At 46.3% G+C, this 21162-nt stretch overlaps 2 long non-coding RNA genes across 3 annotated transcripts; one reads left to right on the top strand and one right to left on the bottom strand.

The window, feature by feature from the left end:
• Positions 1-14242: 14242 nt before the first annotated feature.
• Gm38882 (predicted gene, 38882) lies at positions 14243-19205 on the bottom strand. Of its 2 annotated transcripts, NR_168030.1 has the most exons (3): positions 18680-19205; positions 14527-14857; positions 14243-14368 (listed from the first exon to the last, which is right to left on the bottom strand). It is a non-coding gene; the product is annotated as a predicted gene, 38882 (long non-coding RNA). The 2 variants fall into 2 exon arrangements; NR_168029.1 differs by having other exon boundaries at positions 14243-14857.
• On the top strand, positions 17822-20036 carry Gm38883. The gene is made up of 2 exons (XR_869397.3): positions 17822-18649; positions 18736-20036. It is a non-coding gene; the product is annotated as a predicted gene, 38883 (long non-coding RNA).
• Positions 20037-21162: the final 1126 nt, after the last annotated feature.

Here is a 21162-nt window from a genome sequence, read left to right as displayed (position 1 = left end):
GGAAAAAAAGAAAACCAGACAAAAAAAACAGGAAGAAACAAAGCTTAACTCATAGAACAATAAAAGACAAGCCCAAGGTGGTATAGGTGTAACTCAGTGGCAGAACCCTCGCCTTGCAAGCCCTTCCCATCTCCAGCACAGCAGCTGCACCACCCTGAATAATGAACAACAATAAATATAATTTAAAATATGTTATTTGTTCCCAGAATATATTTATTATGACCCATGGGAATGAACTACCTAATGTCCTAGATGTTATTGCAAACTAAATGAAGTTTTCTCATAAGTTTTAATCATGAAGGCATCCCTGTCCTTCCCCTCCCTACAATCAAGGGAAAGGTCTTCTGAGGTAGTTAGACAGTCCTTTCTCCAGTCTGCGGGGTAGGGGTAGGCGAGCATACTATCACATAGTGTTAAGAGGTTTTAGGCAAGAAGAACATGAATAGACGTGTTTACATGAATTATTTTGTGTCTCTTAATTCCAGCAGTTCTCAACCTGTGGATCATGATCTCTTTGGCAAGCCTCAATTTCTATAAATATTTACGTTACGATTCATAACAGTAACAAAATTTTGAAAGTAATAAGGGAAATAATTGTATGGTTAGGGGGTTCACCATAACATGAGGAACTGATTTAGAGGGTCACACCGTTAGAAAGGCTGAGAACCACTCCGCTGTTTAATTATGCCCATAAGAATCGAAAAGTATTTGGGTCCCCCCTGCCCTTTTTTTTAAACCAACTCTACATAAACTAGAGTCGTTTGGGAAGAGGGAACCTCACCTGAGAACATGTCCTCACCAGATTGGCCTGTAGCACATATTCTTGATTAATGATTGATATGGGAGGGCTTAGCACTCTGCAGGAATTGCCACAGCTGGGCTGGTAGTTGTATAAGAAAGCAAGTTGGAAAAAAAAAAAAAAAATCAAGCCGGGCATGGTGGCTCACACCTTTAATCCCAGCACTCAGGAGGCAGAAGCAGGCAGATTTCTGAGTTCAAAGCCAGCCTAGTCTACAAAGTGAGTTCCAGGACAGCCAGGGCTATACATAGAAACCCTGTCTCAAAAACAAAACAAACAAACAAAAAACGAAAGAAAGAGAGAGAGGGAGAGAGACGGAGGGAGGAAGGAAGGAAGGAAGAAAGAAAGTTAGTTGAGCACATCAAGGGGAGCAAGCTAGGGAGCAGCATTCCATAGAGGCTTTGGCCTCAGTTCCTGCCTGACTTCCCTCAGTGAGCGCTGCAACCAGGGTGTGTGAGCCAAATAAACCCCTTCCTTCCCAAGCTGCCTTTGGTCCTGTTGTTTTATCCCAGCGACAGAAATAGTAAATACGGGGCTGTGCTCTTCCTAAGGTGCAGAGTTCAAATCCCAGCAACCACATGGTGGCTCACAACCATCCGTAACGAAAGCTGATGCCCTCTTCTGGAGTGTCTGAAGACAGCTACAGTGTACTTACATATAATAAATAAATAAATAAATTTTTAAAAAAGAAAAAGAAATAGTAAATACATTGCCAATGGAAAATTTAGATTTGCTGGGCATGGAGACACAAGCAAATCTTCCCAGCACCAGGGAAGCAGAGGCAGGCAAGGCAGATCTCTGAGTTCGAGGCCAGCCTGGTCTACAGAGTGAGTTCCAGGACAGCCAGGGCTACACAGAGAAACCCTGTCTCCTGTCTCGAAAAACAAACACAACAACTACAGAAAGGTCACTTTACACAGTTTCCACTCGTGTCCATTTTCAGTCTGTTACTGATCTTCAAAGCAAGGGCACACACATATACAACCAGGAGTCAACTTGACTTGAAAATAAGATTAAAAGGAGACCAAGCATGTCTCTCCTTTCCTCTCTCTTCTCATTCCATCTTCCCCTCCCCTTCCTGATGATGTGGGTGGCAGAGGTAGGTGGATCTCTGTATGTTTGAGGCTAGCCTTGTTTATGTAGTAAGTTCCAGGACAGCCTGGGCTACATAAAGGGATCCTATTTCAACCAACCAACCAATAAATAAATAAAACAGAAAGAAAAAAATGGCAAGCAGAAACTTTTGTTTCACAATCTACTTTTTCCTTTTTTTTTTTTTCTGTCAATCAGAGGCCAGTGTGTTAGTCAACATCTGAGTGTTGCTTTTCTCACTGTAGTTTCCCTCTTACGTGGGTGGGATGTTTCTGATCAGCTCAGCTTTACCTGTTTTATTGTCAGAAGCAAGGGCCACAAAGCCAATGCCATTTTCTCCTTAGGATCTTGTTCCATATGTGCTACTTTGGGGACCATAATATAGTCTTTACTCAGTCAGCAATATTGGGGGCATCCCTGCATTTATGTGGAGGACTCCATTCATCCAGGAGACATTCCACTACATATTATGTGAAGGAAAACAGCCACCTGCATGCCTTTCCTGGGACTTCTGCCTTCAGCTAAGCCCTGGTTTTACTGTTTTATCACCCAGAGCAAGGCCACATATTTGCCATCCTATAACTTATAGGGGGGATAACCATAACAAGATTGTCCCTCCAGATGCTCTGTTCTCAGAGGGATCCGCCTTAGCAGTGTGCCTTGTCATTCTTGGTAGGGGTCATGCAACTACTCTAATTCATGTTTGGTTCTCTCAAGCCTCTGTTTAGGTGCTGTGTTGGGTGACTTTTCTGGGAGCCATGTGAACTTCTGTACACTCCAAATATAACACAGACAACAAGCTAAAGACACAACTACACCCAAGCCCACCATGAGTCAGCAAGGATACTGGAGTCACTCACAAGAGCATGGGTGACCCATGGCAGTCATGGTACCAAAAACCTCTCTAGAGCTGCAGGCAGCAGCATCTGCAAGCCTCTTCCCTAGCATTTGTTTGCTAATAGACATTTGGCAGAAGGGTCTTATGAATCTTTAACTTTCTGTCTCCTCTTTTTCTTGAGCCTAGTAAATTTTGTACAAGAGCCTAAAAACCTCCTCTTAGGGAACGTTTCAGTTTGGACAAAATAGCCACACAACACCGTCAAACCTGTAAAAGCAATGAAAAACGAATGGGAAGTGGAAACTCACCATTTCCACTGGGTCGTTGGCTTTCCTTGGTCCTGGCCATACTTGGCAGAAGCCCTGTTTCCATGGCTAAATTCTTGTGGGTTGTTTTGTTTTGCTTTGGTTTTGTCTTAAGATTTATTTATTTTATCTATTTGAGTACACTGTCGCTGTCTTCAGACACACCAGAAGAGGACATCATATCTAGTTACAGATGGTTGTGAGCCACCATGTGGTTGCTGGGAATTAAACTCAGGACTTCTAGAAGAGCAGTCAGTGCACATAACCACTGAGGCATTTCTCCAGCCTGTTTTTTGTTTTTTTTTTAAGATTTATTTACTTATGTGAGTACATTATAGCTGTCTTCAGACACAGCAGAGGAGTGCAGAAGATCTTATTACAGATGGTTGTGAGCCACCATGTGGTTGCTGGGAATTGAACTCAGGACCTCTGGAAGAGCAGTCACTGCTCTTAACCACTGAGCCATCTCTCTAGCCCTTGTTTTGTTTTTTGAGACAGGGTTCCACTATGTAGCCCTGGCTGTCCTGGCACTCACTCTGTAGACCAGGCTGGCCTCAAACTAAGAGATCTGCCTGCCTCTGCCTCCCAAGTGCTGGGATTGAAGGCATGTGCCACCACTGCCTGGCTCTCCAGCCATGTTTTGTTTTGCTTTAATTTCAAGAGAGAGTTTCTCTGTATAACCCTGGCTGTCCTGGAACTAACTCTGTAGACCAGGCTGGCCTCGAACTCAGAAATTCACCTGCCTCTGCCTCCCGAGTGCTGGGATTAAAAGCATGCACCACCACACCCGGCTTGGAACTCCCTCTGTTAACCAGGCTTGCCTTGAACTCAGAAATCCACCTGAGTGTTGGGATTAAAAACATGCACACCATAGCCCAGCTATGGCTAAGTTCTTGTGATCATGGCATTTTTTTTTTTCTGCCGAGATGCACACTGGGAAAACATCTTTTTTACATGTGCCTCTAGACTTTTAAAACTCTGACACTGAAGACATTCAGTGATTCTCCTGTTTTGTCTTTGTTATTTTCCTATTCGTGTGTGTGTGTGTGTGTGTGTGTGTGTGTGTGTGTGTGTGTGTGTTGGGAGTATGTGAGGGTGTGTGTGGAGGCCAGAGATCAGTGTTGGGTGTCTTCTGCTGTCTTCCACCTTGTTTAAAAGACAGATTCTCTCTGAGCAGTCTGGCTGGCCAAGCCTCAGGCTCTGTTGTCTCTGCCCCGCACAGTTCTGGGGTTACAGATGTGCTCTGCCATGCCTGGCTTTTGTGTGGTGCTGACTGTTGGTTTACTTCTGTGTCCTCCTGAGTGCTTGGCAGGCACTTCACTGACCTAGCCATCTCCCCAGGCCCAGTCCTTCTTTATTTCTAATAAAATAATGGTGTGTGTGTGTGTGTGTAACTGTTACTGCTTCCTTATCTAGTCCCCAACTGATGGGCATCTAAGATGATTCGGCTACTGAGAATTAACTCACAATAACATAGATGTGCAGGAATCTGTGTTGTATGCCAACTTTCGTGCTTTTTGGGTTTACTATGTGTAGGGAACATAGGAAGTCCTCAGTGACTGAAGTCCTGAGTCCTGAGTGTATGCACCATAGACACGGGCACAGCCACAATGTAGACCAATGCCTGAAACCCATGGGAAAGTGGAAATGCCTTCTTGGATGCAGCTCAGAGGGACGAAGCAATGAAAAACAAAATATGAAGTGTCAACTCACCATTTCTACTGGGACATTGGCTTTCCTTGGTCCTGGGTATATTTGGCAGAAGCCCTGTTTCCATGGCTGAATTCTTCCTGGGTCCAAGCTCCAGGGACTGACCAACATGTCCACAAACTTGCAGGAAGCCAGCCTACAGAGACCTGGCACGGAGACTCCCTAACTCCTCCCCTTGAGCTGAAGGTCATTACCTGGCCATCCCTAGTGAGGGATCCAGGACCCAAGCCATGAGGGTTTCAGCAATTATTCTCAGCAATTATGTAGCTGGGGCATAAAGTTAGTTTTTCAGGGACCCCTATACTGATTTCCATAGTAAATGAACTAACTTACATTCCCACCAACACGGCTACATTTGTTGTTTTTCTTGATAACTGTCTTAGGGTTACTATTGCTGTGATGAAACACTATGACCAAAACCTGATGGAGAGGAAAGGGTTTGTTTGACTTCTGCTTTCACAGCACTGTTCATCATCAAAGGACAATAGGAGAAGAACAAGAAGGGCAGGAACCTGGAGGCAGAGCTGATGCAGGTGCCGTAGAGGAATGCTGCTTACTGGCTTGCTCCTCATGGCTTGTTCAGTGTGCTTTCTTAAAGAACCCAGGATCACCAGCCAAGGGATGGCACCACCTCTAATCAATAATTAATTAAGAAAATGCCTTACAGCTGGATCTTATGGAGGCCTTTTTCTCAGTTGAGATTCCCTCCTTTCAGATGACTCCAGCTTGTGTCAGAGTGACATAAGACTCACCAGCACAGTGACAGACATACTGACTTGCTCTGTTTGGTTTACATTTCCCTAATGGCTAAGGGAATGTTTTTTTCCTATACAGTCATTTTTTTTCCTTTGAAAAGATTTATTTTTATTTAATAAGTATAAGCATTTTGCCTACATGTATGTTTGCATACCACGTGTATGCCTGGTGCCTTGGGAGACCAGAAGAGCACATTAGATCCCCTGGAACTGAAGTTACAGGTTACATGTGAGCCAACATGTGGGTGTTAGGAATTGAGCCCCAGTCCTCTGGAAGAACAGCCAGTGCTCTTAGCTGCTGCGAGGTCTCTGCAGCCCCTCCTCATTTACTTTTAAAGATTTAGCTCAACACTAGAGCACTCACCTGAGCATGTGCAGGGCCCTGGGGTCTATCACAACACAAAAAAAGAAAATCTCCAGAAAATAAGATTGGGTGTGATGGCATATGCAGAAGTCCACAGGCAGAGAGGCACGAGGATCTCTCTGAGTCGGAGGCCAGCCTGGTCTACATAGGAAGGTTCCAGGACAACCAAGCTACATAACAGAGACTCTCTCTCAGGAACACACAAAGACAAACCAAACCAAGCAATCACAACAGAAAACAAATGTGTCAGCTAAGCTGGTTTCACTTATCTCATACTCAGGAGGCCGAGTAGAGTAAAATTCAAGGCTAAAGCCAGCCTACACTATACAGTGAGCTCTAGGCTAGCAGGGGCCACGGAGCCAGACCTTGATTCAAAACCCATCTGCCCTGGTTCATTGTTGTTTACTTCAAGCAAGCTAGAGTCCCTTGGGAAGAGGGGATCTCCACTGAGGAACTGCCTTCATCAGATTGGCCTGCCAGCATTTCGGAGAGCAGGCATTTTCTTGACTATTGATGGATGTGGGAGGGCCCAGCCCACTGTGGGTGGTGCCCAGGGCAGGTGTTCCTGGATTATATGGGAAAATGAGCTGTTCAGGCCAGTCTTTAAAAAAAAAAAAAAAAAAAAGTCCCTAGAGAAAAATAAATTCGACTCCCAGCAAACACTTTGAAAACTAAATGGCAAAGAACACAAAGAGATTAGGTTGTTCTGTCATTGGGTTTCGAGACTTCCTGCCAAGTTGAGAGATGAGCCCGATATTATATTTTCTTCTTTCTTTATTTTTACTTTCGTTGTTTGAAACAGGGTCTTAGGTTTCAGATAGTCTGTAATCTGGGCCTTAAACTCATTAAGTAGCAGAGGGTGGCTTTGTACTCCTGGTCTTCCCACCTCTGAAGTCAAAGGGCTGGGATTAGAGGAGTGCACTACATCTGGCTGTATTTTCAGAAACACTTCAAGTTCAAACCAACTTCAAACTCAAGGCCAGCCTCAGACACAAAAAGGCCAGCCTCAGCTGCAATCCAAGTTCAACAGAGGCCAGATTTTGCAATCCTGAGGCCTTGTTTTTATGTCTTTCTAAGTATTATCGTTTGGGTGCTGATTAAACTCAAATACTAAGTGCCTTCTCCACCTGTGAGTCTCCTGATTTTATTTACTTCTCTAAGAGACAGAGACTTATTGGCTACGATGGCCAACCTACAAGTTCTGATCCTCCTGCCAGGGGGTGGGCTGAGCAGAGGAAGAGAGCTGGGCGTCACAGAGCTTCCCCAGGCTCTGCACACATAGGAATTGTGGACCAGGCCCCACAGGAGCCGGCTCCTGGGGGTTTCCACGGTGACAGTAAACAAGTCTCAATCTCCCTGGCTATAACTGCCAAGTTCCTCCTCTAGGTGCTCTGAGCTAGCGAGGTTCCGGGTGTGACTAGGAACATGGAGACAAAGAGCCCGAGATGAGGGCCACCAACCGCGTGGGCTGAGAACTCTGCACATGGGGTGCTGGACCGCAGACGTGGGATTTGTAGTCCCGCCGAGTCCTGGCAGAGGGAGAGGTAATTGGCCCCAGAGAGACAATGGTGTGTTTGCCCTGGAGAGAGGAGAGGAGGGAAGCTAGGAGAAACCTATCCCGTGGAAGTCTAGTAGATGTGCTATGGCCAGAGACCTGCGGCCGTGTAAGGGCTTGGAGGGCGAGGCGGCTGCACTTATCCCCCAGGATACCTTCAGGGGTATTAAACAGTAGTGGGAGCAAGGTCTTTATAGGTTCGCGGTGGTGTGCACAGCTGCTCCTAGGAGGGTGGCCCCGGGAGAATGTTGGGTGCTCTAGTTCTACCTTACTCCCTTGAGACCAGGTCTCAAAGAACTTGAATCTTGCAGTTTATCGCGGCTGGCTGGCCAATGTGCTCCAGGGATCAGCTCCGCACTGTTCCCAAAGCTGTAGAACCATGCACAGCTTCTAAAGGGGTACCTGGGAGTGGAACACAGGTCCTCTGGTTTGCACAGCAAAGTGGTGTTCCTAGTGAGCCATCCCTATAGGTTTTTGTTGTTGTTATTGGCCATATTCTGTTTTAGGCAATACAATTTTGCATAAGGCTGTTAAAAAACGTGTCCTCCGCCGGGCGGTGGTGGTACACGCCTTTAATCCCAGCACTTGGGAGGCAGAGGCAGGTGGATTTCTGAGTTTGAAGCCAGCCTGGGCTACAGAGTGAGTTCCAGGGCAGCCAGGGCTATACAGAGAAACCCTGTCTCAAAAAAAAAAACAAACAAACAAACAAACAAAAACCAAAAACAAGCAAACAAACAAAAAAACAAAACAAAACAAAAAAAAAAAAACCAAACTTGTCCTCTTGGCCAGGCATGGAGGCCCATGCCCTTAGTTCCAGCACTGGGGAGGCAGAGACACACCCGTGTTTTTGAGTTGGAGGCCAGACTAATGTACATAGTGAAGTCAAAGACAGCCAGGAGCACATGGGGAAACCCCGTTTCAACAAAAAAACCAAAAAAACCAACTGACACACCCACCTTGTCATCCTCCCTCTGCCCCAGAGATTTCTTTATTGTGTGAATGTTTTTGCCTGCATGTTACATATAGGCACACGTGGTGGCTAGTGCCTGACGAGGTTAGAAGGGGTTGTCAGATCCTCTGGAACTGGAGTTATGGATGGATGGTTGTGAGCCACCTCGTGGGTTCAGGGAACGGAAAGTGGGGATCCTGAACCTCCTCCAGCTTTTCCTTTCTTCCTCCTGAGGGGATGCTTTCAAATCTTTGAACTTTCTTTTGCTATGTTTTATTTCTAAGCGAGGTATAATGGTGCACACCAGGACTTAGAGCACTCCAGAGGCTCCTGTGGGAGGATCTGGAGTTCCTGTCCATCCTGGGCTACATAAAGAGCTTGAGGCCAACCTAAGCTACATAGTGAGACTCTTGTCCTCACAGACCAAACCCTGGCGCTGGAGAGAGAGCTCCATGATTAGGAGGTCTTGACCTCTCTGAGCACAGATCTCTAGCACCCACCATGGACTGATGAGACACCCCTAACTCTAGCTCCAGGGGGATCTCGTAGCCCTTTCTGGCCTCCTGAGGCACATACACACAGAGACACATAAAAAAAATCTTTATTTATTAAAAAAAAGATTTATTTATTATATGTAACTACACTGTAGCTGTCTCCAGAAGAGGGCATCAGATTTCAATACGGATGGTTGTGAGCCACCATGTGGTTGCTGGGATTTGAACTCAGGACCTTTGGAAGAGCAGTTGGTGCTCTTAACCGCTGAGCCATTACTCCAGGCCCCTCCGCGCCCCCCCCCCCCCAAAAAAAAATCTTAAAATTCCAGGGCAGGTGGGAAGATGCCTCATCGGGTAAAGGCACTTGTGGCCAAGATGGACTGACCACCTGCATTTGAGCCTCAGGAGACATCTCCTAATGTATTACTCACCTTCTTCGGACAAGAGCTCACTTTCCTTGGACACGAGCAACTCGTTTTCTGTACTTCTCATCACCTCCTAGGTTCTTTTCTGTCTTTAATGTCCACTGGGGGCCCCAGAGAGGTGGCTCAGCAGTTAAGAGCTTGCGCTGCTCCTTTAGAGGACCTGAGCTCAATTCCCAGCAACATGTCAGGTGCCTGTAACTCAAGTTCTAGGCCAGAACAAAAATCCCTTGGTTATGCTTTATTGAATACTTTCTTTTTGAGACAGGATCTTCCAATGCTTCCCTGACTTGCCTAGAAGGCAATGTACTTATCCTCTGTCTCCTGAGTGACAGGACTGCAGGCATGCGGCAGGATGCATGGCCTGCTAAGTTTGTTGTATACAGTAATTTGGGCTCATTAATTTCTTTGGCCTCCTCATCTTTTCTATTGTGTGCATGCAGGGTGGCATACAGTGAGTTGCCTGAGAGAAATTCTTTTGTGTGTCTCCCTGATGTCACAACAGCAAGCCTGATAAAGCCCCCCCCTGGGGGGGTGTCTTTCTCTGCTCTTTTTCAGAAGCCTGTGCTAAACTGATAACACTCACTAAGAAAGAGGCAAAAAAAGAGCTGATATGCAAGGACAGTGGAGGCAGTGGAGCTGTGGTGGCCTGAAGGCTTAGGAGAGCTGGGGGTGGCAATTAGCTAGCTAATGAGAGCCCAAGTTCCTGCTTCACAGCTGAAGAGATCCTGATGGCCTCAAAGGCTGTCCCAACAGCCCATGCCTGCTCTCCCACCTGTTTGGGGTTTCTACAAAGCTCAGCGGGGCCTCCTCCTCAGCTCCCAGAGTGGATCACGGGCAGCCAGTGCTTCTGACTAAAGAGGACCCAGTGCTTCTCCCCAGATGTCTGCTCTCTGTCTGCTGCTAGGCTCTCAGGTAGCCCAGCTTGTCACCAGTGCCAAGTTTCCAAGCTCAGAGAGACATGGCAACTGCCATTGAATTGCTGAAGAAGCTGGGAGCCTCTCGTAGCAGTGTCCATGGTGGGTAGGTGATGCTGAACCCCACCGCCCTTCTCCAAGCCCTCTAGGTCCTGAGTGATACTGGGCTCGGAGGCTCACATCCTGGCTCCAGATTGCAGTCCCAGCAGAGAGGTATCACCACTGAGTTTTGTGGACAGAGCCAGCACAGGGTGTCTGTCCACTAAAGAAATACTAAACAATTTAAGAGAAACCAAGGCAGGAAGTTTTAAAAAAAAAAATTAAAGGAAACAGAAGGCAAGAAAGCAGAGAAGTGATAAGACCTAATCTGCCAAGGGTCAAGGGTCCTGGTAAGGAAAGTGCATGGAGATGGTAAGTAACACTGTCCTAACAGTAACAGCAGTTGCTGCTGCCTGCCTGCTTGTTCCTGTCTGCAGCAGAGGGGAAGGACAACTGTGGCAGGCTCGCATTTACAGAACTCCCTACCTGCTCCCTCCCTCCCTCCCACTTCTACTCAGGTGAAGGGAAACCACACACATGTAATCCCAGCATTGAGAAGGCTGAGGCAGGAGGATTGTGAATTTGAGAGCTGGCTAGGCTACGTAATGAGAGCTTGCCTCCACACTCACCAAAGTAAAAGGAAGGCAAAATTTCCAGCTGTAGTTGCAGTTGCCAGAAGTTAGTGGCCCATGCCTTCAATCCCAGCACTCTAGAGGCAGAGGCAGGCAGATCTCATGAGTTCAAGGCTAGCCGGATCTACAGAGTGAGTGCCAGAACAGCCAGGGTTACACAAAGAAACTCAGTCTTAAAACAACAACAACAAATGCATCCTTCTGTGTAGACACCACTTCATGTTCACACAAATTCTCTCTCTGTTTATATGTGTCTGTCTGTCTGTCTGTGTGAGTGTACCATTTGATCTTCTAGTCTGTGTGGAGACCAGAAGAGGGTGTTCTCTATCACCCTCCACTTGTTCTTTGCATCAGGGTCTTTACCAGAACCTGTGACTCCCCCCTCCCTTTTTTTGTAAACTCAAATGACCTCCTGTCTTTGCTCCATTGGGAGCTGGTACCACAGGCACGATTAGGACACCCAGTTTGTTACATGGGTCCTGGGATCTGAACTCTGGTCATAACCATCAAGCCATCTCTCTCCAACCACTAGTAAGCTTTGTTTGAGATGAAGTTTTGTTTGTGCCCAGGTGGTCCCTGAAGGCATTATCCCTGCCTCTTGCTGCTGGGATTACTGTGCCCCCAGCCCTACCACACTTGGTTTGATAATCTTTTTTTTTGTTTTTATTTTCCTTTTTTTTTTTCTTCGTTTTCGTTATTTCTTTTTTTGTTTGTTTGTTTGTTTCTTTCCTTTTTTTTGATAATCTTTTATTGGATGCTGGATTAAAAAAATTCCTATACATCTTCAGCTTTATTTGGGGGATATAATTAAGTTCCTTGAAAATGGCATGATCTATTTGGTCTTCATCACCTTTATAGGATTTGTTGGACAGGTTCATGACATTGCTTCATCTTGGGCTAATTATTGCACCAATGGGCCATGGTTTTAATAAACTTATGTACTGCTCAGTACATTCTCTGCTGTGACCTGAGTGAGGGTATATCAGAGGTTCATCAAGGTGGGAGCATGGCAGCATCCAGGCAGGCATGGCACAGGCAGAGCTGAGAGTTCTACTTCTTCATCCAAAGGCTGATAGTGGAAGACTGACTTCCAGGCAACTAGGTTGAGGATCTTATGCCCATACCCAGTGACACACCTACTCTAACCAGGTCACACCTATTCCAACAAGGCCACAACTCCAAATGGTGCCACTCCCTGGTCCAAGAATATACAAACTATCACAATAGTAGAGGTATTTTTTTTTTGGGGGGGGGGTGCTTTTTGTTTGTTTGTGGTTTTTGTTGCAGCTGTTGTCTGTCTGTCCTTCCTTTCTTCCTTTCTTTCCTTTTTCTTCGAGACAGGGTTTCTCTGTGTAGCCCTGGCTGTCCTGGAACTCACTTTGTAGACCAGGCTGTCCTTGAACTCAGAAATCTGCTTGCCTCTGCCTCCCAAGTGCTGGGATTAAAGGCGTGTGCCACCACCGCCCAGCAGTTGTTTTTCAAGACAGGATCTTTCTCTGTATCCCTGGCTGTACTGGAACTCATTCTCTAGACCAGGCTGGTCTCATATTCAGAAATCCACCTGCCTCTGCCTCCTGAGTGCTGGGATTAAAAGGGTATACCACCATGCCCTGAGATGTTTTAATTTTTTACTATTAATTTAAAAAAAATGCTCTCATGTCCGTGGTTGGCCTTGACCCCCTTTTGAGGCTGATGATAGATGACCCTGAGCTCCTGAATTCCCTATCTCTATGTATCTTCCAAGGACGGAGACTACAGGCTTGAGCTACTGCACCCACTACCAACACAAGTTGTGGGATGCTTCTGCACTGCAGAGCTGTGGAAGTCTCCCATCCAAGTATGTGGGCTCTAAAGTCTAAGATCTGTGTTGGGAGTTGTCCAGGCTGCAGCTCCAGAAGCCTCACTCAGTGTTTTTGCTCTTCAAGGCCTTGACTTGGGGCATGGGTGAGTTCATCTGCTTCCTGCCTCCAAGGAATACTGTTTGTTGCCTGGTATCTAGGATCTTTGAAACAAAATCTTCTTATATTTTTCCCACTTTAAAAAGTCATTTCAGATCGTAGGGTTAATCAGGCTGCAGATTCTCAGTCCATTTCTGCAGAAGTGGAAACTGGAAACCTCAAGCCTTCATTTCATTTTTATCTCAATTCTGTGTAAGAAGTTTATGAAATGGTCTGAAAAAACGACAGAGGAGCCTGGTGGCACGTGCTTTTGTCCCCAGCACTAAGGAGGCAAAGGTGGGTCGATATGAGTTCAAGGCCAACCTGGACTACCGAGTAAACTTCAGGATAGCTAGTATTAACTACATAGAGACTTGCTGTCTCAGAAAATTAAAGAAAAGGAAAGAAGAAAGAAAGCTTTTTTGGAATGTAAGTCAAACAGAGCTAAAGTGGGTTGGCTTAAAGGGAGCGAGCAACACACGTAAGAAGCATTAGTCAAAATAGGTCACACTGTAAAGCCAACTTTGTAAGAATCCCTCTTACGCTGTACACGCCTTTAATCCCAGCACTCGGGAGGCAGAGGCAGGCAGATTTCTGAGTTCGAGGACAGCCTGGTCTAGAAAGTGAGTTCCAGGACAGCCAGGGCTACAGAGAAACCGTGTCTCCGAAAAACAAAAACAAAAAACAAACAAACAAAAAAATAGAATCCCCCTTAACTTTGTATAGGAGAGACAAGCAACTGCAGTTAGCTGCTTCACACAAGTGGGGCTCACCAGGCACTTGCCAAGTCCTTTATCCCCCATTCTTTTTCTTAAGGCATTTCGGATGTCTTAAGAGGTCTTTTGACATCATCATTTATAGTTTAGATATATTCCTTTGCAGTTCTACATGTAGCTAACCTACATTATGAGAAGTATTTTATACTGTGTTCTAGTGAGGACATTTGGAAAGTATGTGCTTTTGAAAAATTAAAGTTATTAGATCCATAATCTTTTTAAAAATTGATGATTTCTCCCAATGGAGGACCTAGAGAAAGTACCCAAGGAGCTAAAGGGAACTGCAACCCTATAGGTGGAACAACATTATGAACTAACCAGTACCCAAGAGCTCTTGACTCTAGCTGCATATGTATCAAAAGATGGCCTAGTCAGCCATCACTGGAAAGAGAGGCCCTTTGGACTTGCAAACTTTATATGCCCCAGTACAGGGGAACGCCAGGGCCAAAAAGGGGGAGTGGGTGGGTAGGGGATTGGTGGGGGGTGGGTATGGGGGACTTTTGGGATAGCATTGGAAATGTAAACGAGGAAAATACCTAATTAAAAAAATTGATGATTTCTACTTTTCACTAATAATTGCATGATAGTTTATGTCTGTCTGTATGCACATATGTGTCTTGTCACTTTTCCATTGCTGTGAAGAAAATGTAAAGGCAACTTAAAGAAGAAACAGTTTATTGGGCACTTACATTTTCAGGCATTAAGTCCATGAACATTATCATGGGAGCGTAACAGCAGGCAGGCAGATGACACTGGAACAAGACTTGAGAGCTTACAGTCTTATCTATAATTAGGAGACAGAGAAAGAGAGAGACACAGAGACAGAGAGCAGAACACATGCACACTGGGAATGGTGTGGCCTTTTAAATCCTCAAAGCCCACCCCAATCCCAGCAAGTACCAACTGTAAGCTTCAGGGAAGCGGGTCCTTATGATCCCTTACCCATCCATGATGGGATGCTGACGGGCCCAGTCTTCTGCAGGTCTCACTCAAGTCATCTCAGTTGCTGAGCGATTAGGAGTGCAGTGGCCATGTTCTGCCTGGGAAACGGTGTTCCGCAGCACTTCCCCTCATCGCCTTGTTCTCATCTTCTCTCCGAGTCCTCTTCCGTGAAGCTCCCTGGGCCTTGGCAGGTGTTGATGTGGATGTCCCACTCAGGCCTGAGCACCCACACTCACTTGCTCTCAGTACACCGACATTGAGTCTCTATAGTCACCACTGTCACCCTCAGCAACAGGCCTTTTCTCTGATGAATCCGAAAGGCAGCACTAACCTACGGGTGGGGGGCATAAACATAAACATTTAGAAGGGAATTTGATGGCACATTAGGGCAAGTAACTAAAACAACAGCAATAACATTCTCACCAAGCATCCCGTACACTCCACTCCCCACACCTCACCCCCGCTGCCAGGAAGGGCTCTTGGCCACCTTTATTGTTCCAGATTTGAACTCTCTCTTTTAGGACAGGCCTCAAATCTAATTAGGAAGCAGTTGGCTAACCCCTTAACTGTCATGCCATTGTTGTGCTAGTTGGGCACATCTTGCCTGGCTGGTGGGTATTATAATATATAGGATTCAGAGTTAAAGCTCTCCTGTATTTATTAATTTTTCGGACAGGGTTTCTCTATATAGCCCTGGCTGTCCTGGAACTCACTCTAGACCAGGCTGGCCCCGAACTCAGAAATCCACCTGTTTCTGCCTCCCAAGTGCTGGGATTAAAGGAGTGTGCCACCACTGTCCAACCTGTGTTTATATTTAATCATAGGTTTTTGTTTTGTTTTGCTTTTAAGCTATTTTTGTTTTTCTGTTTTCTATGTAGCTCTGGCTGTCCTGGAACTAGCTCTGTAGACCAGGCTGGCCTCAAACTCATAGAGATCCCCCTGCCTCTGCCTCTGGAGTGCTAGGATTAAAGGCTTGTGCATGCACCACTGCTTCCTGGCTTTAAAACTTATGTTATAGCTGGGTGTGGTGGCGCCCCCCTTTAATCCCAGCACTCGGGAGGCAGAGGCAGGCGGATTTCTGAGTTCCAGGCCAGCCTGGTCTACAAAGTGAGTTCCAGGACAGCCAAGGCTACACGGAGAAACCCTGTCTCAAAAAACAAAAAACAAAACAAAACAAACAAACAAAAAAAACCCCACAAAAAAACAAAAAACCCAACCAACCAACCAAACAAACAAACCTTATGTTATAGAATTATTAGCTAAATGTGGTGGTACAGATCTATAATCCCAGCTTTGGGAGGTGGTCGCAGGAGAAACACGAGTTTGGAGTTAGCCTGAATTTATTTTAAGACATTTCTAGTCAGGCAGGGTAGCATATACCTTTAATCCTAGCATTCAGGAAGCAGAGGCAGGTGGATCTCTATGAATTCCAGGCCAGCCTGGACTATAAAGTTCCAGGTAGCCAGGACATTTACACAGAGAAACTCTGTCTCAAAAATCTACAGGGGGGTGGGGGGTGGGGGGGGGGAGAGGAGGAGGAAGAAGAAGAGGAGGAGGAGGAAAATGAAGAAAGAAAAAGACACTCTCACTTTTTTCCTTTTGAGGATGTATTTGTGTGTGTGTGTATGTGCAGTTTTCTAGACAGAATCTTCCTATGTAGCATTAGCTGTCCGAGAATTCACTTGATAGACCGAGTTGGCCTCGAACTTGGCCTCTGCCCCTGCCTCTCCAGTGCTGGGATCAAAGATGTACATCGTCACTGCCTGGTGTGTCTCTGTCTCTCTCTCTCTCTCTTTTTAAATTAAACCAGGCCTAGTCTTGCTCAGGGCTTTGACTGAGTGTACTATAAGGGTGCAAACCAGAATCCGTAAAAGGGAAAACTATGTCTGAGGTACAAGTCTGAGGAAACACAGTTGCAAAACTCTGTGGTGGTAAAACCTGACTTGAGCCAGGCACTTCCTGAAGTGGAGGCAGGAGGATCAGAAGCTGGAGGCAGTTTGAGACGGGTGGGGGGCAGGGAGAGGAAGAAAAAAAAACAAAAAACAAAAAACCACAACCAAAAAAAGATAGAGGTAGAGAAGAAAACCAAACAAGCTTCCCAGAGCTGCCCACCCCCATCCCAGGGGCGTCACATCGGGTCCCTCACTTCCGGCAATACACTGGAAACGTGTGTTAAGTGTTGCCTTCTGGAGAGGCTCACCGGAAACTAGTGAGCCAACGTTTTCTCCTTGGAGTTAGTCTGGTATGCATAGAGTATCAGTGTAACTGACAGGGGCCAGAAGGAAAAGCAGCTCTCTTGTGGCTGTGAGGAGCAACTTAAGGGAGAAAGGGCTTCTTTTTAGCTCACAGTTCAAGCTCTTGGTGGGGAGTCACAGGGGGGCAGGTAATCAGGGCAGAGCTACAGTAAATGAGCCAAGATTAATGGATGGGTGTGCTATCAACTTTTTTTTTTTTTAGGCAGGGTTTCTCTGTATAGCCCTGGCTGTCCTGGAACTCACTCTGTAGACCAGGCTGGCCTCGAACTCATAGATCTGCCTGCTTCAGCTCTGGGAGGGCTGGGATGAGCAGTGTGTGGGGCCAGTCTGGCGACTGCAGCAGCACATTTTGTGTGCTGACCCTGGGGAGATCACATTCCCAGGCTGCAGCTTTTGAGGAGCAGGAGACCCCTTTCAGCTTAAGCTTTCTCGGTATAATAAATCGGTTTGGATCTGTATAATGCACTATGAATAACCCAGAACTGTGAGCTGAAAACGTCCCCCCCCCCCCAAGTTGCCTTTGTTGCATTATTTTATCATAACAAAAGGAAGAAACCAGCAGCTGGCTATTCAGCCGAAAGCGAAAGCTTGTTGCTTGCACAATGTATGCATGGCGGATCACCTTTATTATTTAGGGTAAGTTTTATCTCAGTTAGGGCACCAGCCCACCCACATACTAGGCCAGCCAAGGGCTCCCCATGCAAGTAGAGCTTTCTAAACTCAGGCCTGCATTCACTCCCCCGGTGTCTGTATAGGCCAGTGGATTGGGCTTAATTAGCTGTCCAGCAGGCCTCCAGGGACCCCCCTGCCTCTGCCTCTGCTGTCCCCATGCTGAGATGACAGGAGTGCATTACTTTGTCATCCTTATATGTGGGTGCTGAGGATTCTAACCCGGCCTTCAGACTTGCACAGCAAATACTTCTAAGAACCAAATTGTCTCCTGAGTCCTAAGCTTGCAATTTTTAATTCTCTTAGGCAAAAATATAAATGGCACAAACACAACTTCATTCTATTTCATCTTCCACCTCGTGAGTGCTGGGTTCAGGTGTAAATCACAACTGAGGCTTATGGCTGCTATTTTTAAAGGGGGCCCACAGCAATCTTTTGGCTACATTTATGGTGCTAGAAGCTATGCTATAGTTTTAGTGCACTGGTTCAGGCAGGTGTTTGGTGTCAAGAGTTTGGTAGTTGTCCGTAACTACAGCAGTTTATCACTGGGGCAAGTTCACAAACCCACGTTTTTCTGTCTCTCTGTGAATTTGGTAATACATTTACCATGACAACCAACACTTTGAAAGAAATGGTGTGACTGTAGAGCTAACGGCATGTGCTTCTGTGCTTACTCACAATTAATGTACTCCAGTAACCAGAAATCTGGGTCATGCTGATCCACTGGGGATAACTTAACCAAGATAGCCAGAACTCCTTGCATGTCAAGAGAAGTCCTGTATGGGAGTCTAAATTGTGCAAGTTCAAAAACCATGTGAATATTTAAAAGTTATATGTTTCTCCCCTAAATTCCAAATATTCAATTTCTTAATGTTTTTGGCTTTGCTTTTTATATTCAAAATGGCCTCTCTGTGTACGCCAGGCTGACCTCATATTCAAAACTAATGAATACCAAATTGTTATTACTATATAGTGCCTGTTTAGCACAAGGAACACTTTTTAATGGGTGCTTTGAGATTTTCGTGAATAATTTGCTAACTTGTGCTTCTATTTTAATACGCAATTATCTTTTTCAAACTCTAGCATTTATTAATTTTTATTTTATTTTTTTAGCGTTTATGGAATCGGACTCAGGGTCTTGCACATTCTTGGCAAGCACTCTCCCTACTGTGCTCTGCTCCAAGCCCAGGCTAAGAAATGTTAGTATTGTTTTCTGAGAACAGTCATACCTTTCTTTTTTTCTTTGCGATCTGAAGGTTATTTATTTCTTTGTTTTTATACAAAGACCTCGCACTCGCCCATCGATAGGGAAAGAAACTGCGTACTCTGTCCTGCCTCCATTTCCGGATCTGATCGGGACGGATCGACGCAGAGAGAGCGACAACCCTGCCTTCCCGCGTCCAACCAGGGAAAAGGAGCGGGCTGGGACACGCATGCGCTTTCCGAAGTTTGTGGAGTTCCGTTCCTCTTGTTTTTGTAAAAGTCACCTAGGGAGAAGAGGCTGAGTCACTTCCTCCATGCTTTTACCTTGGGGCGCTGGGAAGGGACCCCAAGGGCCTCGCGAGTGTTAGGCGTGTACTCTAGCCACTTTCTCATTTCTGTGGCGCAGTTCTGCTACGCCAGCCTGTCATTGTCATCACTACTACTTCCGCCGCGCTCTCCGGCGCCACGTGGCTTCACTCCTGTGAGAACTCGGCTGTCACTCTCCTTTTCGTCCCGGGAGCCGTTCGCGTCCCTTGGAACCTGGGCGTGGCTCTTTCTGCGCACGCACAGCGCTTTAAACCCCACTGGCGGGAGGGCACAGCGCCCCCTAGCGAGCGACGCCCGGGACACAAAACGAGGCTCAACGCCACCCTTGCGCACGCGCAGTGCACGTTCGGCGGGAGCGCAGTTTGGCGCCTCGGAGAGGGCGCGCGGCGCACCCGGCGGCCCAGGGCGATGCGCACAAAGGCCGGCGGGCAGGGTTTCGGGAGGCTGTGTAGGGACCGAACGGTACCCATCGTGCCGCTTGCCTCCGCTGTGGGGTCTCCTCTACCTTGAGGTGCTTGTATTTTGGGGCTTGTGGTGTCTCTGGGCTTTTGCGTCATACTTCATAATGGAGGGCGCCAGACCTAGGGCAAGCTTCTAAACTTGCGGCGTAGAACCGGATACCGGAAGTTCCTCGGGCAGGCTCCCGGAAGTGATCCAGTCAAAGAACTAATCGCATAAACCTTATCCTAGTTCCCAGGGCGGCAAGAGGAGGTATATGGCTGTATAAACGTGAAACTACAAGGGTTGCGTGGAGAACCCGGGCCCCTTCACACTTGGCTCGCGTTCCTTTTTTAAGGTGTTGCTGCAGAGAGGGAGTTTACTCGAGCTCCATATGAGTGACTGGTCCGGGATGACAGATTCAAGTCATTTCAAACTCCATTTTTAATGTAGTAACGACTTGATAAAGTTTTATATAACAGAACAAAGTTATAAATCAAGAAAGACACGTTTCAAATCCTTGTGTTCCTCGCATTCAATGCTGACCCCGAACCCTACTTAGAGGCTGCTGTGTACATGAATTAAAAATTGCTTTAATTGGTTGCTTTGATTAATTAAGATGATTGAGTCAGTGATTTTTCTCCTTCTATCTTTGGAATTAACACTTTCCCACCAGAATTGCAGGAGGGTTATTCAAAGATATCAGGTGACCTATGTGTGTGTGTGTATCTGTCTCCTGTATTCTCAGTTGTATTGCAGATGTCTCTCTAGCTAGCTCTGTGCCTACCCAACATACTCTTTGGTTTTTGTTTGTTTGTTTGTTTGGTTTTTGGAGACAGGGTTTCTCTGTGTAGTCCTGGCTGTTCTGGAACTCACTCTGTAGACTAGGCTGGCATCAAATTTAGATGCCTCTGCCTCCCAAGTGCTAGGATTAAAAGCTTTCGCCACCACTACCAGGCTCCACATACTCAACCATTAAAAATGTGCATATCGGGCTGGTGAGATGGCTCAGTGGGTTAGAGCACCCGACTGCTCTTCCGAAGGTCCAGAGTTCAAATCCCAGCAACCACATGGTGGCTCACAACCATCTGTAACGAGATCTGACTCCCTCTTCTGGAGTGTCTGAAGGCAGCTACAATGTACTTACATATAATAAATAAATAAATAAGTCTTTAAAAAAATTGTGCATATCGCTGGGCAGTGGTGGCGCACGCCTTTAATCCCAGCACTTGGGAGGCAGAGGCAGGCAGATTTCTGAGTTCGAGGCCAGCCTGGTCTACCGAGTGAGTTCCAGGACAGCCAGGGCTACACAGAGAAATCCTGTTTCCAAAAACTGAAAAAAAAAAAAAAAGACTTGCATATCAGCTAGGCTGCACACACGTTTAATCCAGATTAAAGATTAAAGATTCCAGAAGCAGATGCAAGAGGGTCTTTTTTCTTTTTTTTTTTTTTTCTTTTTTTTTTTTTTTTTGGGGGGGTTTTCGAGACAGGGCTTCTCTGTGTAGCCGTGGCTGTCCTGGACCTCACTTTGTAGACCAGGCTGGCCTCGAACTCAGAAATCCGCCTGCCTCTGCCTCCCAAGTGCTGGGATTAAAGGCGTTCGCCACCACGCCCGGCGAGGGTCTTTTTTTTTTTTTTAATTTGAGGTCAGCCTGGTTTATAGAATGAGTTTCAAGACAGCTGGAACTTCACAGAGAAACCCTGTCTCAAGCAAATAGACAACAAATATGTATTTCGGTAGGCA

Source organism: Mus musculus, chromosome 6 (assembly GCF_000001635.26).
Source record: "Mus musculus strain C57BL/6J chromosome 6, GRCm38.p6 C57BL/6J".
Taxonomy (NCBI): domain Eukaryota; kingdom Metazoa; phylum Chordata; class Mammalia; order Rodentia; family Muridae; genus Mus; species Mus musculus.
Note: the sequence above shows the minus strand (reverse complement) of the source record. Positions and strands in the feature narration are given on the sequence as shown.